The sequence below is a fragment of the Oryctolagus cuniculus genome, chromosome 2, assembly GCF_051225735.1.
Source record: "Oryctolagus cuniculus isolate XC-2025 breed Fujian yellow rabbit chromosome 2, ASM5122573v1, whole genome shotgun sequence".
NCBI lineage: Eukaryota > Metazoa > Chordata > Mammalia > Lagomorpha > Leporidae > Oryctolagus > Oryctolagus cuniculus.
In genome coordinates, this window is record NC_142868.1 from 136126304 (window position 1) to 136144681 (window position 18378).

Sequence of the window (18378 nt, forward strand, 5' to 3'; positions counted from 1 at the left end):
CTGGGGGCTCTGTGGGTTTCCTAGCAGGCAGTCTGGGAGCTCCCAATGAGGTAGGAGGTGGAGGGGAAGGGCTCCGAGGGGGCCGAGGCTGGAAGCAGACATCCCAGCAGCCTGCACCGTGGTGCGGAGCCTGCCCGCAGGCCTGGTGGATTAGAAGGGGTATTTGGTGAGTCCACAACCAGCCCGCGGCGGCGGGGAGCTTTGCTCAGACTTTGTAGACCATCCAATGGCTTCTTTCAAAACAGGATTTTGATGAGTTAAGTGTAAATGAATCAGAAACACATGGGTTGGATTTCCCTCCAAATGCAATGGGGTTTGAATACAGCCCAGGGAGAGAAGACGGGGCCTGGGAGGGAAAGACGTGGCTCAGTCAGACAGGTCTTTTCCACTGGAGCCGACACGGGCACCGGTGCCCCAGGGCTCCCTGCCCCCCTCCCCGCCCAGCCCCTCACCCTACTGCCGGGGGTAGGAGACCTTGGTCTCGTCTTCTGGGCCCAGCGAAGGATCCAGGGCCAGCCCTGCCGGCGTCAGACTCAGGGGGAGCTGGCCGCTTCCAGACTGCCTCCGGCTGCTGTCCAGGATGCCTGGCAGAAGCCGCTGGAAGGCTCTGCTCTGGAGACACTGCCTCCGCTCATCCTAGACCTCTGAGGCAGGGGACCCAGGAGGAGAGCGCGGGGCCGGGGAGGGGGCAAGGCCCTGTGGGGGTGACCCACTAGACTCTGGTGTTAAAGTGCAGCGTCTCCAGCCGAGGCAGAGTTTCAGACAACCCTGCGTCTTCAGCTATTTAAGCTGCATGTATTGTTTTATTTCTTCATTATAAACACCATGCTCTCTTTTCTTTTGTACAGATTTTAACAGCATAGAGAAATAAGATAAAATCAAAGCTACCTATAAATCCCACCCAGAGTTAACTTTGTTAACATTGTGGTAAGTTGCTTCCAGGCTGATGGGGTGTGTGTGCCTTAAACAGAGAATATGGGGTTATGCATTGTGGCACAGAAGGTTAAGCCACTGCCTGGGATACCCACATCCCATATCAGAGTGCCCAACATGAGTCCTGGCTACTCTGCTTCTGATCCAGTTTCCCGCTAATGTGCTTGAGAAGGCAGCAGATGATGGCTCTAGCACCCAATGGAGTTACTGGCTCCTGGCTTTAGCCTGGCCCAGGCTCTGCTGCTGTGGGCATTTGGGGAGGGCAACAGAAGGTGGAAGGACTCTCTCATTCTCTCCGTCTACCCTTCCCCTGGTCATTCTGTCTTTCAAATAAATAAAATAAATCTTAAAAAAAATAGATTTAAAGTCATGTAGGATAGAGTGAACTGTCATAGAGTTTTGAGCCTAGTAGACTCTGTGAGTTCAACTCCCAGCTGCACCACCTCTGACATGTTACGTCAATGTCCTAAACCTCAAGTCCTTCATCTTAAACTGATGAGAACAATATGATAATTCCAGGACCGAACGAGATAACATACAGAACATTTAGCAGTGTCCAGCAGCAGCCACTCAATAGTTCATAGCCATTAATGCTTCTATTATGGATCCTTTTTATCTTTTCCACATAAATATAGATGTGACGTATAACATAAACACCTCATTATGTCATTAGTTTCTCTATAACTCGAGTGAATGGCTGCTTTCTTGTCTTAGGTTATCAATCCAATGTTTTCCCTTAAATACTTATAGTAACTCACACCCTGAGCCATTCACACGCGTTATGGAGAAACAGTGCGAGTTTGAGTCTTGAGTGTTTTCCCACACACATTTGTCTTTGTGTAAGATTGTTTGCTTGGAGGGAATCAACTTGGAGAATGTTTATGCTTATGAGCTTGGGAGAGAACTAGGGATTTATATCCCTATTGTTTTGCATTCTCCATGATAAATAAATGAACTCAAGCAGTATACAGGCTTTCAAGTCTAGCTTCTTTCTTTCACTTTGTACAATGCTTTTGAGATTTATTCCTGTTGTTGCATCTATCAATATTACATTCCTTTTTACTACTGTGATATTCCATTATATGAATATAATTTGCTTATCTTTCTACTAGTTGATAAATTTTTGAGTTATTCCTAATTTGGGACAATTATGAATAAAGCTCCTAAAAATTTATGTACTGGTCATCGGGTGGACAGATGCTTTTCTTCTTCTTGGGTGAATTCCCAGGAGTGGGATTACTGAGTCACTTATATAGAGTATGCACCACATAGCAATGTTTCAGTCAACACGGACCAGATATCTAATAGTGGTCCTATAAGGCTTTCATGAAGCTGAGAAGTTCCTATTGCCTAGAGCGTTTGTAGCAGAGGTCAATGTCCAGAGAGCAACGTGCGATGACATGTGTGTAAACTAGCCTACAGTACCAGCAGTCCTATTAAAGTAGAGCATATATAATTATATACAGTCCATGTACATGGTCCACCCAGATGGGATATTGGTAATAATTAGAAATGACTATATTGGTGGCTTATGTGTTTACTATCCTTTTCATCATTGTTTTAGAGTGCACTCGTTCTGCTTATAAAAGCTTACTGTAAAACAGTCGGCGGTGTTACGCCATCAGCTGCTGCACCAAGGACGCACGTCAGCTGGCCCACACCGTCCAGGTCTGCGTAAGTCGTCATCATCGTGGCTCACGTAAATTCACGCAAGGAAGAGACCGCCCAGTGACGCATTTCTCAGAAGGAATCTCCGTTGGTAAGAGACGCGTGGCTGTAGATGTCTGACTTCGCGAGAAATTGCCAAGCTGCTTTCCTAAGAGGTTTTCCTGTTTGGCATTTTCACCAGCAGGGTTTGAAAATTCCAATTAAGTTCATTCCTCTGCAGCATTTAGAATTATCAGATTTTTTTTTTCAACTTGAGCTATTTTAATAGGGGCGTAGTGCTATCACATCGTGGTTCCAGTTCATATTTTCCTAATGATTCATGATGCTCAGATCCTTTCATGTGTTATTTGCTATCCATACATCTTCTTTCATTAAGTGTTTATTTCTGAACTGGGTTAATTGCCTTGTTATTAAGGTTTTTTTTTTTTTTTTTGACAGGCAGAGTGGACAGTGAGAGAGAGAGACAGAGAGAAAGGTCTTCCTTTGCTGTTGGTTCACCCTCCAATGGCCGCCGCGGCCGGCGCGCTGCAGCCGGCGCACTGCGCTGATCCGATGGCAGGAACCAGGTGCTTCTCCTGGTCTCCCATGGGGTGCAGGGCCCAAGCACTTGGGCCATCCTCCACTGCACTCCCTGGCCACAGCAGAGAGCTGGCCTGGAAGAGGGGCAACCAGGACAGAATCCAGCGCCCCAACCAGGACTAGAACCCGGAGTGCCGGCACCGCTAGGTGGAGGATTAGCCTATTGAGCCGCAGCGCCGGCCGTTATTAAGTTTTAAGAGTTCCTTACACATTCTGGATACAGATTTTTCATTACATATTTCGCATAAATATTTTCTCTCAACCATTCCTGTCTATTCATTTTTTTAACTCTGTCCTTTCAAGAGCAGAATTAGAAATTTTTTTCTTGGGGTCGGCACTGTGGTATAGTAGGCTAAGTCTCTGCCCGTGGCACCGGCATCCCATGTGGGCGCCGGTTCACGTCTCAGCTGCTCCACTTCTGATCCAGCTCTCTGCTAATGAGCTGGGAAAGCAGTGGAAGATGGTCCAAGCACATGGGCCCCTGCACCCTGGTGGGAGACCTGGAAGAAGCTCCTGGCTCCTGGCTTCAGATTGGCTCAGTTCCGGCCACTGTGGCCATTTGGGAAGTGAACCAGCCTATGGAAGGCCTCTCTGTCTCTGTCTCTCCCTCTCTGTGTCTGTAACTCTACCTCTCAAATAAATAAATTAATTAATCAATTAAAAGCTAAAAAAAAAAGAAAAATTCTTTTTTATCTAAATTTTTTATTTATTTTTGAGATAACATATTCCTAACTTTCACTATAGTCAAAGGCTTAATGCGCCACTAAATAAAGAGTTCAACAAATAAGGTAAAAAAAAAAAAAGCATAGTCAGCAGGAAAATAGGCAAGGGCTATACACAATAATCAAATGAAAAGATGTTCAATTTCTCTTATATAAAGTAATTGTAAGGTAGACACATATTAAAAATATAGTAGTACATATTTCTTAACAATTTATTTAACAAAGACTTAAAGCGTTTGACAAAATACTATATTTGCAGCAAAACTGATACACACAGGCATTTTTTAAAATTTTAGCTCCCACATATAAGGGAGAACACGCAGCATTTGTCTTTCTGGGTCCGGCTTATTTCACTCAACATGATGTCCTCCAGTTGCAACCATACTGATGCAAAGGGTAGAATTTCATTCTTTTTTTTATAGCTGAATAATATTTCTTTGTGTGCATTTTCTTTACCCATACATCTGATGATGGACACCTTGGTTATTCCATATTTTGGCTAGAGTGAACAGTGCCGCTACAAACTGTCGCTCCCCTTCTTCATGGAGGAACGACACAGGACCCTGCGCTGTTCTTTTGTCTGCTCGGCCCTCCCCGGGTTTGCTGCTGGTTCTTCCCGGGTTGGCTACCGTCCCTTCCACCTCCGTGGAAGGGCGGTTCCCCCTGGCCACTTTCCCCACTTCCGCAGGGGAGCGGCACACCGCCGGCCGGCTCTCTCGGGGGCTGCACAGGTGTTCCCCTTAGATGTTCCCCTTAGATGTTCCTGGTGCATATTGTCTCTCTCCTCCTTTATAGTTCTCTTCCACCAATCCCAACTCGGCTGCCCACACGCCGAGTACGCTGCTCTCCTCCAATCAGGAGCAAGTCCTACAGTTTATTGGCTGAACTGGAGGCAGCTGTGTAGAAGCTGTTTTCTCCTCTCCCAGCGCCATATTGTGGGAGAGCAGATGCATAGAATAAGTCTTAATTCCAGTAACTTAGTCCAGTCCGGATTGCTCCCCACACAAACATGGTGGTGCAGGTATCTCTTTGATACAACGCGTTCCTGTCTTTGGGGTATGTGCCCAGTAATGGGATTGCTAGATCAGATTTCTATTCCTGGCTTTTAAAGAAATCTCCATACTGCTTTCCACAGTGGCTGCACCAATTTACATTCTCACCAACAGTGTGTAATTGCTCCCGCTTCTCCACATTCTTTCCAGCATTTGTTGCTCTTTTGGAGAACAGCCATTCTAACAGGGGTGAGGTGATACCTCATCGTGGCTTTGATTTGCATTTCCCTGATGGCTGCTGCTGATGAGCATTGTTTTCATGTATTTGCTGACCATTTGTATTTCTTCTTTTGAGAATCGTCTATTGCTGTCTTTTGCCCATTTCTTAATTGGATTTGGTTTTTCGTTTGGTTTGGTGTTTTGAATAGATGAACTATTTGAATATTAATCCTTTGTCAAATAAGTAGCTTGCAAATATTTTTTCCCATTCTGTCAGATGTCTCTTCATTCTATTGATTGGCTCCTTTGATGTGCAAATGCTTCTGAGTTTAATAGAATCTCTTTTGCCTAATTCTGCTTCTGTTGCCTGTGCTGTGGGGTCTTATCCAAGAAGTCATCACCTACTCTAATGTTTTCAATGTTTCCCCTACATTTTTTTCTAGGATCTTCACAGTCTCAGCTCTTAAATGCAGGACTTTGATCCATCTTGAGTTGATTTTGTACATGGTGAGAGGTAAGGATCTAATTTCTTTAAATTTTGATGAAGTCTCTAACTTAATTTTTTATAGATGATTGTGCTTTTTGGGTTATAGCTAAAAAATAAGTTGCCCAGTGTGAAGTCACACACATTTCCTCCAAGCTGTTTTTCTGTAAGCTTTAGAACTTTAGAAATTTATATTTAAGTCGATGGTACATTTTAAGTTTTCTATGAAGTAAAGCATACATTAAAGTTCATTTTTCGCATGTTGCTGTCCAATTGTTTCATTTGTTGAAAAGATCATCCTTTTTCTAATGAATTACCTTTGATCTATTGTCAAAAATTAATTAACTATATATGTGAGGATCTATTTTTGGACTCTATTCTGTGCCATTGATCTAAGTACATATCTATCTTTTCAACAGTACACAGTCTTGATTACTGTAGCTCCATAATGAGTCTTAAAATCAGGTAGTGTGGGTCTTTCAACTTTGTTTTATACACAATTATTTTGGCTACTATAATTGCTTTTCTTTTTCTTATGAATTTAGGGTTAGTATGTCATTTTTATCCCCCCCAAAAGCCACTAGGTTTTTATTGTGATTTCATCAATATGGGGGCTTCGGCAGTTTAAATATACTATGTTCAGGCTTCATCTTGCCTGTTTTTTTGTATTTTTCTCCTCTGAGCTTCCTGGAGTTTTGGTTTGTCATCCTTCAATAATTCTGGAGAAGTTCTCAGCCAATATCTCTTCAAATATTTCTTTTCCAAGTTCTCCCTCTCTTCGTTTGGGACTCCAATTTAATATCATCCTAGATTGTTTGGATCTCCTTAATTTCAAATCTTTTTTTCTATTTGTGCTTCAGTTTGGAAAATGTCTATTGACTCATCTTCACCTTCAATGATCCTTTTCTGTGTCTAGCATGCTAATAAACTTGTCAAAGGAATTCTTTATCTCTGATATCAAGATTTCCCCTGGCATTTCCACTTGACTTTTTTTTTTTTTTTCAGTTTTATAACTTTAATCAGTTAGTTCTCATCCACATTTTCTATCTGGAGATTTTTGGAAGTGGTGACAGGTCCATAGGTCACCAAAACGTAGAGCCTGTTAGGTGACTCTTCATCCTCATTACATTTTCTGGCCAATCTCACTTGGATGCAGCACGGACGTTCCTTATTCTTTTGGCCCAGACAGCTTTGGTGAGCTTGTTGTCAATGCACACGTCTGGACTTCGCCTCTCCTTCACAGCAAACTTCCAGATCTCTTTAAGTGCTCAGGGCACACGCGTCTCAAAGCCCGCTCCAACAACGCACTTGTGACTGTTGATGGTGTACTCTCGGGTCACCACTTCCTTGATGGCAAATCAGCCCTTCTGGCCACCCTTCTTTGCAGGAGTCACACTGCAGGGCCTGAGTTGGAAAGGAAGAGCACAAATGACTGTTCATTTGACCAGTTTTTTTTTTTTTTTTTTCAATAAGAGACAGAAGTGGCAGGGGAGAGATGGAGAGAGACAGACAGAAACAGAGAGAGAGAGATCTTCCATCTACTGGTTCACACAGATGGCCACAATGGCTGGGGCTGGTCCAGGCCAAAACCAGGGGCTTGGAATTCCATCTGGGTCTCCCAAGAGGGTGGCAGGGGCCCAAGTACTTGGGCTGTCTTCAGCTGTTTCCCAGGTGTGTTAGCTGGGAGCTGGATTGGAAGTAGAGCAACTGGACCAGGAACCAGTACTCTGATATGGGAAGCTGGCATTACAGGCCATGTCTTAACTGGTTGTGTCACAAAGACAGCCAGTCCCATTGACTATTTTATAGTTACTGTCTCTACATTGAATTCCCCATTATTTAAGTATGTTTCCCACCTTTTCCATCAGATCCCTTAACATATTAATCAGTGTTATTTTATGTTCTCATTTAATCACTCCAACATCCACATCATCTCCGGATCTGCTTCTGATTACTGTCTCATCTCATGACAATTAAAAAATACTTTTATTGTCTTATAATTTCTTACTATTAGGCACAATGTGTAGAAAAATGGCAGAGACTGAGATAAATAGACTTTCACCTTGAGATGAATATGCCTCTTTTTCTGTGAGGCCATTAGTGTCTCTGCATGGATAAGGATCCGGGAGGAGGTATTCAGCCAACTTAGGCAACTGGTGAACTGGTTTGAGTTTTGCTGTTGCTAACGTTGTCTCCACCATGCCACAACCAGCAGATCCTAGCACAGCGGGCAGCTGCTGTGACCTTATGTGGCCGCTGCTTTGTTCTGAGCTCTGCCAAGAGGAGCCTCTGCGTATCATCCCTTCTCCAGTGAATGCTTCCATCTGTGAAATCCAGTTTATCTCATGAGCCCCCGATGGGTTCAGGAACAGTCATGATTTTGTGATCATCTGGATTTGTTAAACCACTATTCTAGGAGGAAGCAATATTCCCTTATGATTTTCTGCATTCTAAGAGAAAGTAGATTTCTCTTGTTTCTGCGCACCCACCTACATGGTTATATATATGGCTTTCTCCTCTGATCTAAGATGTGGTGAACTGTATTAATCATTTTCTGTGGAGCCATATTTACACTATTTTTATCTTTTAGAGTAATGTCTAATGCCTTGTGTTTTATTATTCTTTTACGATAGTGCTGAATTTCATGTTTTAGCGTCAGTAAACAGTTTTATTTCATGGTCCTACTCTATTTCTTGGGGTCTGTCTCGTGATTAATCTAGGCCTGTGGAATCAACTGGGATCTTTCATACCTTTTTCTACTGTCTGGGACAGGATAGGTATCAGGAAACCTCACCTCCATGAACGTTTGAGTGATCAAACATATTATGGCACCAGTTTGGAGGCAGTTCTGTATCAACCTTCTCAGTTTCTTCTTTAATTATTGGTCTTTAAAGGCTTCATACTTCCTGAATTCATTGTGGGAATTCGCATTTTCCTAGAAAACAATCTGTGCTTTAAAGTGTAGACTCGACCGACTTTGTATCCCTTGGCGTAGCATGAGAAGAAAAGAGATCTGAGATAGTGCCTCAAGGGGAATCGGCATTGGCAAGCACAGGAGGAAGTGTCACAAAGCAGCATGAAGAGATAGGAGGAGAAATCAGCAGCCGTGGGAGATAATTCAAGATTCAAAGTCACCAAACTGGGATCCTATCTCTGCAACTGTAGATAACAGAAGAAACTAGAAATCTTCAGAGTTTTGAAGGGGAAAGTTGCAATACAAGAGTTTAACATGCAAGGTGAGATGCCATTTATGTATTACGGTAATAGAAAAAATTCTGTTACATACATGTTCAGGAGATTATTTATTTGAAAGGCAGAGCTACAGAGAGAGCTCTTCCATCCTCTGGTTCACTCCCCAGATGGCTGCAACAGCCGGAGCTGCACCGATTCGAAGCCAGGAGCCAGGAGCTTCCTGCAGGTCTCACTCGGGGTACAGGGACCTAAAGACTTGAGCCATCCTCCACTGCCCTCCCAGGCCATAGCAGAGAGCGGGATCAGAAGTAGAGCAGCTGGGACTAGAACCAGTGTCGATATGGGATGCCCGCACAGCAGGAGGTGGCTTTACCCTCTAGGCCACAGCGCTGGCCCCCCATCCAAGCATTTTGACAGAAGATCAAGAGGAGGAATTTGGAAGAAGTTTGAAAGAAATATGTATCAGTTCTTATCTTTTACAGGGCTGTATAAACAGGCAACTTTATTAAAGTTAATTTTATCAGGATATGATTTGCTGTACTAAAGTGCACACCTTTGGAGTATATGGACGAATACGTTTTGGCAAATGTATACCGTCACGTAGCTGTCACTGTGGTCAACATATAGGACATTGAAATTGCCATGGAAGGTCCACCTGTGACGCTTCCCAGTTAACCTCTGCCCTCAACCCCTGCCTTGAACCCCAGGAAACTACTCATTTGTTTTTCTCCCTAGTTTAGTTTTCTGAGAGTTTACTGTAAATGGAATTATATAGCATGTGCTTTTTTGTAACTGGCTTCCTTTGTCGAATATAATATAGTGACCCTTAAAATCAAGTGTTGTTATGTTTCCCAACTTTGTTCTTCTTTTAAAAATTATTTTAGACATCCTGAAATCTAGAATTATTCCACATACATTTTAGAATCAGTTTGTCGATCTCTGTTATTAAAGACTGCCAGGAATTTGACTGAACCTGAAGTTGAATCTATACACAAGGCAGAACACACATCTTAGATTTTGAATCTTCCAGTCCATGAAGTGATCTCTCTCAACATTTATTTAAATTTTCTTTAATATTTAGTGGCAGTGTTTTGTAAATTGTATTGTATAGATCATACAGATATTTATTTTAATTTTATCCTTAAATAGTCTATTTTTAAGGCTAGTATGAATTATATTTTTAAAAGCTTTATCTCCAGTAGTTGACTCTGGCATATAAAAATAAAATATATATCTATTGATTGATTGATTGATATTTTCTTCTCTAATTGTTCTAAATTCATTTGTTCATCCTGTTTGGATTTTTCTCTTAGACTGGTCCCTTGTGATTTTTTTTTTTTTTTTTTTTGACAGGCAGAGTTAGACAGTGAAAGAGAGACAGAGAGAAAGGTCTTCCTTTTTTTTTCCATTGGTTCATCTCCCAAATGGTCATTACAGCCAGCACGCTGTGCCGATCCGAAGCCAGGAGCCAGGTGCTTCTCCTGGTCTCCCATGGGGTGCAGGGCCCAAGCACTTGGGCCATCCTCCACTGCACTCCCGGGCCACAGCAGAGAGCTGGACTGGAAGAGGAGCAACCGGGACAGAATCCGGCGCCCCAGCTGGGACTAGAACCCGCAGGTGGAGGATTAGCCTTGTGATTTTTAAAAAAGATTTATTTATTTATTTGTAAGGCAGAGTTAACAGAGAGAGAGAAAGATCTTCCATCTGTTGGTTCACTCCTCAGACAGCTGCCAGAGCTCGGCCAGGTGGAATACAGGAGCCAGGGACTTCATCCAGGTCTCCCTTGTGGGTGGTAGAGGCCCAAGCACTTAGGCCATATTCTGCTGCTTTTCCAAGGTCATTAGCAGGGTGCTGGCCCAGAAGTGGAGCAGCTGGGACTTGAACCAGCACCCAAATGGGTTGGTGGCACCGCAGGCAGTGGCTTTACCTGCTATGCCACAACACCAGCCTCCTTCTTACAATGTTTTATACACATTGTACACCTGAGCATGTTATTTTACGTGGGTGCAGGGGCCCAAGGACTTGGGCATCTTCCACTGCTATCCCAGCCATAGCAGGGAGCTGGACTGGAAGTGGAGCAGCCGGGACTTCAACAGGCACCCATAGGAACTTTTAGTGTCACAGGTGGCAGCTCTACCCGCTGCACCACAATGCCAGCCCACAAATTCAATTTTTAAAAGCTATTTATTTTGTATTTTTGAAAAACTATTTACTCTGTCTTGTTAAACTCATTTTCATAAATGAATTCCTAATACTATTTTGTTACTTTTTAATATATTGTAACAATTGAGTTAACTTTCCTTCTTTTATTCCTACTGTTGTTCCATTTTGTCTTTTTCTCTATAAATCTAGCTAGAGATTTCTGATTCCAGGTTCTCTCTAATACCCAGTTTTTTGTTTCATTCATTTTCTCATATTTTTCTGTTTCCGATTTCATTGGCTAATGCCTGCTATTACCTTTATTACTTTTTTCCTTCTACTTCCTTCAGGCTTAATTTTCTTTTCTTTTTTTGGTAACTTTTTAGACTGGTTAAATATGTTATTAATTTTAGACTTTTCTTCTTTTTCAAAATAAAGTTTATGATGTGAATTTATCTCTAAGTACTGCTTTAGCTATAGCCATGAATTTGATAAGTGTTGACAAAACATTCTCATTTTCATTCATCTCAAAACATTTTCTAATTTTATATGTTATTCTTCTTTGGTCCCTTGGTTATTTAGAAAAGTCTTGTTTAATTTTCATGTTAGTATCTTCCAAATATCTTTCTTTTATTGATTTCTACTTTAATGTAATTGTTTTCAGATATGATATTCTGAAAGGTTTAAACTTTTTTCCAATTTATTTAGATTTTTTTAGATGGTTCAGCATATGCTCTATCTGGTGACTGTTTTGAAAAATATATATATATATTCTGCTGAGGTGTGAATGTTCTATAAACTCGTTAGGTCATCATTTTTTTTCTTTTCTTTTCTTTCTTTCTTTACAAGATTTATTTCTTTATTTGAAGGCAGAGTTAAAGAGAGGCAGAGGCAGAGAGAGAGGTCTTCCATCCACTGGTTCACTCCCCAGATAGCCGCACTGGATGGAACTTCACCGGCCTGGAGCCAGGAACCAGGAGCTTCCTCCAGGTCTCCCTCAGGGGTGCAGGGGCCTGAGGACTGGGACCATCTTCTACTGCCTTACCAGGCCATAGCAGAGAGCTAGATTGAAAGTGGAACAGCCAGGACTTGAACCGGCGCCCAGTGGGGTGCTGGCACTGCAGGTGGCGGCTTTACCCGCTATGCCACAGCCCCAGCCCCCATTTAGGTCATTTTCTTAGCTTGAGCTCTTGTAAGGGAAGACCATAGATTGGGTGGCTTAGACAACAGATGCTGAATTCTCATGGTTGTGCAGGCTGGCAAGCCCAACATCAAGGTGCCAGTCCACTTGGTTCCTAGTGAGGGTCTGGTTCCTGGCTCACAGCCAGCCACTTCCTTACTGTATCCTCACACAGTGCAATTAGCTCCAACCTCTTCTGCTTCATATAAAGACACCCCATTCTGGGGCCAGCACTGTGGCATAGTAAACAGTTAAGCCTCCCACCTGCACTATGGTGTAGTAGGCTAAGACTCTGCCTGTGGCACTGGCATCCCATATAGGTGCCGGTTTGAGTCCTGTTTGCTCCACTTCTGATCCAGCTCTCTGCTATGGCCTGGAAAAGCAGTGAAAGAGCCCAAGTCCAAGACCAGGAAGAAGCTCCTGGCTCCTGGCTTTGGATACACCGAGCTCCAGCCACTGTGGCCATCTGGGGAGTGAACCAGTGGATGGAAGACCTCTTTGTATCTCCCTCTCTCTGTAACTCTGCCTCTCAAATAAATAAATAAAAAGAGAGAGAGAGACTCATTCCATCATAAAGACTCCACCTTGTTTGATAATTAAACAAACAAAATTAAAATAAATAGGATAAATCTTGGAATGTAGTTAGTATTGTTATCATGATTTACAGATACTATGACTACCTATTTAGAAATCTCAAAAACAAAAATGGCTGGAAATAATAATATTTTTCAAAAAGAAGATCTGTAATTGCCAGTACTAAAGAAAATAAAATGTGAAACTATCTTCATTTACAATAGCAAGAAATATATGCAATGTCATACATATATGCAATGTCATACTTATATTTAGGTTACTGGAAATATACAGAAATAAATTGTGTGACTAAAATTCCAACGTTCACTTGAATGACAAGATTTTCAAGATAACTGGTGAGACTATTGTGTTCTCATTTGAGAAAATTTAATACTGGGAAGTTGTCCACTTCCCACAAATTAAACTATAAATTATTTATAATCCTCATCAAAACCCACATGGGATTTTTTTAGAACTAGGAAAAATTCTAAAAATTAAAAAAAGAATCACTGAAAGAATAAAGTTTGAGATGATCCAGGGAATCTTTGAAAAAGGAGAGTAATGAAATGGGAGTTTCCCTACCAGATATTAAAATGTATAATAAAGTTAAAATAATCACAATCGTATGGAACGAGGGCAGAAACAGACAAAACAGATCAGTTGGAACAAAAGACAAAGCCCAGGAAAAGTCCAGATATATTCAAGAATAGATTGCAGAGTGGAAATGGCATTTCGAATCAGTGGGGGAAGGATGAATTTATTCAGTAAGTAAATTTGAATTTACTTCTGATCTGCTTGGGAGTATGGGATACGTGAGGAATTAAACATAATTTACATCAGACTAAGACCCCACAACTGTAAAGTATGAAGCTAATGAAGGGGTGGGAAACAGGCAGGCATATGTTTTTGTGAAGAGTAAAGTTGTCTAGCCCTGGAGGGAAATTTAGCAATATCTAAAATCATATAAAATAAAAGGGCGCCCATATACTGGGCCCCAGCATTCTTCTTCTGTTAATTCCTCGGGTAATTCATGTGGCTCTACTGGTCCATGTGCGAATAAATATCCTTGGACAGGAATATTCATGGCGGCGCTATTTATGACAGCATAACAAAATATCAGACCAGAACTCCGCTTGGCTCAGGAGACCGCAGTGGACGTGCCACAGGCCCCTCCCTCACCGCAAACTCACAAAGGAATTTGGCCTAGAATCTGGTCAGTGATTCTTGGACAAGACCAAGGAGGAAAACCAGGTCAGACTGTAAGGCTGGGGGATTTGGGGAGGGGGTTCTTGAGGGAGACCTGTTGGCTTTCTGGGGTCCTCATCTCACCTGTCGGGGAGCAGTAGGGGAGGCTGCTGTGAAAACTGGCAAAGGAGTTTCAGGGAACTTCTTGGAGGATTTTGAGAGGTGTTCCCAGCAGTGGGAGACCCCGAGGAACACTGGCTGCCCCAGGTCTGAGGGTGCTGGGTCGGCTTGGGTGTAGGGGCTGACTTTCCTGAGGTCCAGAAGACAGAGAAGGGCTGTCCGAAGGCTTGGGTGGCAGAACACTGAAGGTGCTGTCGTCCTGGTTAGGGCACGGCATCCTGAGTGATTCCTAAGCCTGAGATGGGCCATGCATCCAAGAGAGATGGGCCATGCATCCAAGAGAGATGGGCCATGAGTTCAAGAGAGGACCAGCCGGAGGCTGCTGCTGGTCTGGTTGAGCAGAGCTTCTCAGAGAGTCAATCATAGCTGGGTAGGACATGCTGGCAATACTTCCTTCCCCTCAGGCCAAGGAGGGGTCTCAAGGGACCTTTAGGAACGGCTTGTGAGAAGTGCAAGGAAGAGAGTCTCTCTAGGGAACTCCCTGAAATGCCACCAAGCTCCCTGAGAGAAGGAAGCAGGATAAGCCAGCTGTCAGGGGCCGAGAACTCAAAGTCACCGAGCGGTCACCCCCCGCCTTGATGCTTCCTTGCTCACCACTCCCAGCCTCCCGGGGCCGTGAAGGGACGGGCACCGGGAAAGAGGCGCAGGAGCCGGCAGACGGGCCTTTCCCTCGCAGGCTTCCTGCTCCAGTCGGGAGGGAAGAAAATCGGACACCAAGTTCAATGTTCAGGTTTATTATACAGGAATAGCTATTATAATTTCTGAATTTGAGATTGTGTTTTTCTTTTAACCGAAGAGGAAAACCCAGGAGAATAGTCCTTGTTTTCAAACAAAGGCAGGAAGAGTTATCCTAAAGAAAGGCTTGTAAAAGACCATAGGAGAAAACAATAACGTTTTGTTTTGATTATCGTGTGCCGTGGTTGGTGGTTGTTCGACATGCCAACGATGGCAGTAAAACACTGGAAAAGGACCGAATAAATGCATGGTTGTGTCCATACAATAAAATATTATGCTGTTGTTAAAAATAATAAGGAAGTTCTTTATGCCCTAATAAGGAATGCTCTCCAAATAAAGCATTCGGTGGGAACAAAAGACTCTATATTGATGTGGTGTGCGACTCTGCGGTGACATGGGTGGGGAGAAATAACGTGTGCTATGATTTACGCCTCCAGTGTCCCTAGGAGGCTACCTATGAAACTGGTCATATCATTTGCCTCTGAAGAAGACAAATTGGAGACCGGGGAGCATCATGGATTTTGTACCGTGTGCATGCGTTCCCTATTAAAGCAGATTGTAAGTTGAATCATTAAATGACTAGAAAACAGACAGGTGAGTATTTATTTATGTAGCTAAAATGTAGGCAGCCCCGTGGTCCAGTCTTAATGCGGAAAAACAGCCAAACAGAATTCAAATAGAAAAACATAACTGAAAGAAGTTTCAATCTTCACTCTCTCTTAACACGATGAGCTCCCAGCGTGTGCGTGCATGGGAGCACTACCTTCTTAGTGAACCACATAACGTTTAAACAGTTCTCCCCAGCCCTGCCATTCTCCACATCCTCCATAGGAATGACAGCAGGTAGCTACAGAATTCGGTCTGTATCCCACCCTTAAACTCCCAACCAACACTGATTCTGAAAGGAAGAATTCGAATTCACAGCTCAACCTGCCCCACTCCTCCCCTTCTCCTGTAGGTATGCCTTTTTCTTTGATAAAAGCTATTTCTTATTCCTATGTAAAAGTCTCCTACCTCTCTTCTAGCTCCTCCTGTCTCTGCAGCTCTTTCTACCAATTATTCACACACTTAACGGGAAGGCAGGGGTCTAAGCGAGCAGACGTAGCATACCCCTTGGCATGGAGGAGGGTGGGAAGCTATGACTATGTATACATCACCCTGCTGACATGTATGTGACCATGGCAAAGACATACCTTTCCAGACACAAAACTAAATAGAAAGGGGGGAAAAGTTATATTTGGCTATATTTAAAAACATAACTTTGGATGAAAACCTGGTACAGGAAGTTTTTGATCGTGTGCCAAGACATGGGGTGAGTAGCTTGTCTTGTTGGTGGAGGGTTGACAGGAGAACAGAGGGACAGAGCAGTGAGCACAGAACAGACTCAATCATCAACACAACGCAGAGAGCACACCAAGGGCAATCAAGGAAACCCGTGGCCAAAGGATGGGCTACAGTGGTAGGCAGCTATTCATGTGGGAGAAAGGAGAAGATTGGATCTTTATATCACACCGTGTCCATATGAACCAAGGTGTTAAACATCTAAATAAGGAAAGCAAATATTTTAACTTTCAGAAGAAAAGATGGAGGATTATACGATTTTGGGATAAGGGAAAGCGTCTTTAAAACACACACAACCCAGTCCTGAAGGAAACATTGCTAAGTGAGATTACACTGAGGTTTAAGATAGTACTTGTCAAAGACACCATACACCTGTGTTAAGCCAACCCAGACTGGAAAACGACTTGCAGCCTAATTAAATGTAGTAGTCACCATTTTCTACAATAACGGAATACCTGAGGCAGCTTCACGTTGTAAAGAACAGAGAGGTCGGCTCAGTTCCCAGTGTTGGAGGCTGAACACCCAAGTAGCAGGAGACTCTGGTGGGGGCCTCGCGGCAGGTGGCAGAGAGCGCGGGAGGAAGCCCCAGCGGTGAGCAGGAGGCAGAGCGCTCACGCAAGAGCTGCCTTCCGGGGACATGACCTGCTGACCTGGTCCCCACCACCCAGAGGTCCCACCCCCTGACAACGGAGCCATCCTGGGGACCAAGCCTTTTACAAAGGGGCCTTTGGGGGCAGGGAGCGGGCATTTGACTTTCAAACCACAGCACCAAAGAGTACAACAACTCATAGACAAAGAGTGGCATAGCATGTGCAGACTTACCAAGGAGGGAACCCCAGTGGCCAGGAAGTATATGAAAAGATAACCAAAATGATTTGGAATGAGAGAAATGCAAAAATAAAAGTGAGCCACTCTGAGATCAGAGGAGAGACGCAGCACCCACGAGAGGGCACAACAGCTTTGCAGAACCCTCTGACCCTATCCAGAGGCTGTGAAAACGTGCACACAGCTATGCAGACCGTCCCCATCTCGGACTATGCGTGTGCACATAGAGACTCGAGTCCCGTTCATTGCAACATTGTTCTTGTAATGAAAATCTAGAAGAAGAAAACCCTAAGTATCCAACCACAGGGACTGGATTAATTGTGGCCCGTCATAAAATAGGATGCTGCCCCCTCACTGAAATCAGTGAATAACAGGGGCTGGCGTCGTGGTGTAGCAGGTTAACCACCGCTTGCAGCACCGGCATCTGTATCCGAGTGTCTGGTTGGAGTCCCGGCTCCAGCGTTTCTGATCCGGCTCCCTGCTACTGTCCCTAGGAAAACAGCAGATGACGTGCTGGGCCCATGCCGCTCAGGTGGGAGGGACCCAGAGGGACTTCTTTGCTCCTGACTTTTGCCTGACCCAACCCTGGCCATTGCAGCCATTTGGGGAGCTAACTAACTAGCAGATGGAAGATCTCTCTCTTTGTCTGTCTCTCCCTCTCTCTGTCATTCTACCCTTCAAATAGGTAAATATACAAATAAATCTTTTAAAAAGTGAATAGCAGTTACATATTTAATGTGAACATCTTTTGAAATATAATGTTGAGCAAAAGCAAATTACAGAAGGACACCTGCAGTATGATGACTCCACCTATGCCAAGTCCCAAAGCAGAAAACATGCAAAGCGATATCATACACATCTCTTATGGACACACACATTAGTACTGCTATTAAAACATACATAAGAATGATGTACAAAAAATACATTAGTGAATTAAATTTGGAGAGAAAGAAAGGGAAATGCAGTAATGGAAAGGAACCCAGAGGATATATCAATTATAATAAAAATAATTGCTGCTTTAAAAAATCTAAGGCAAATTAACAAATTGTTTCTATTTCGGAAGGCTGGGCCATGTGCTAGACTATTGATTATAGAATCTTCTATGGAGTCCCATATCTCATAATGAGAAGTATTTGCTACATATATGACAAAAGGGGTTAATATTATTTACAAATAGGGAATGCTTGTGGCCGGCACTGTGGCATAGCGGGTAAAGCCGCCGCCTCCAGTGCCGGCATCCCATATGGGCACCGGTTTGAATCCGGGCTGCTCCACTTCAGATCCAGCTCTCTGCTGTGGCCTGAGAAAGCAGTAGAAGATGGTTCAAGTCCTTGGGCCACTTCACCCGCGTGGGAGACCCGGAAGAAGCTCCTGGCTCCTGGCTTCAGATTGGCACAGCTCCAGACATTGTGGCCAGCTGGGGAGTGAACC

The 18378-nt window shown here is 43.5% G+C and overlaps 1 pseudogene; it reads right to left on the reverse strand.

Annotated features, from left to right (window-relative positions):
- Positions 1 to 6163: 6163 nt before the first annotated feature.
- Positions 6164 to 18378, reverse strand: part of LOC108176412 (large ribosomal subunit protein eL31-like) — a 34216-nt pseudogene continuing 22001 nt past the window's right edge.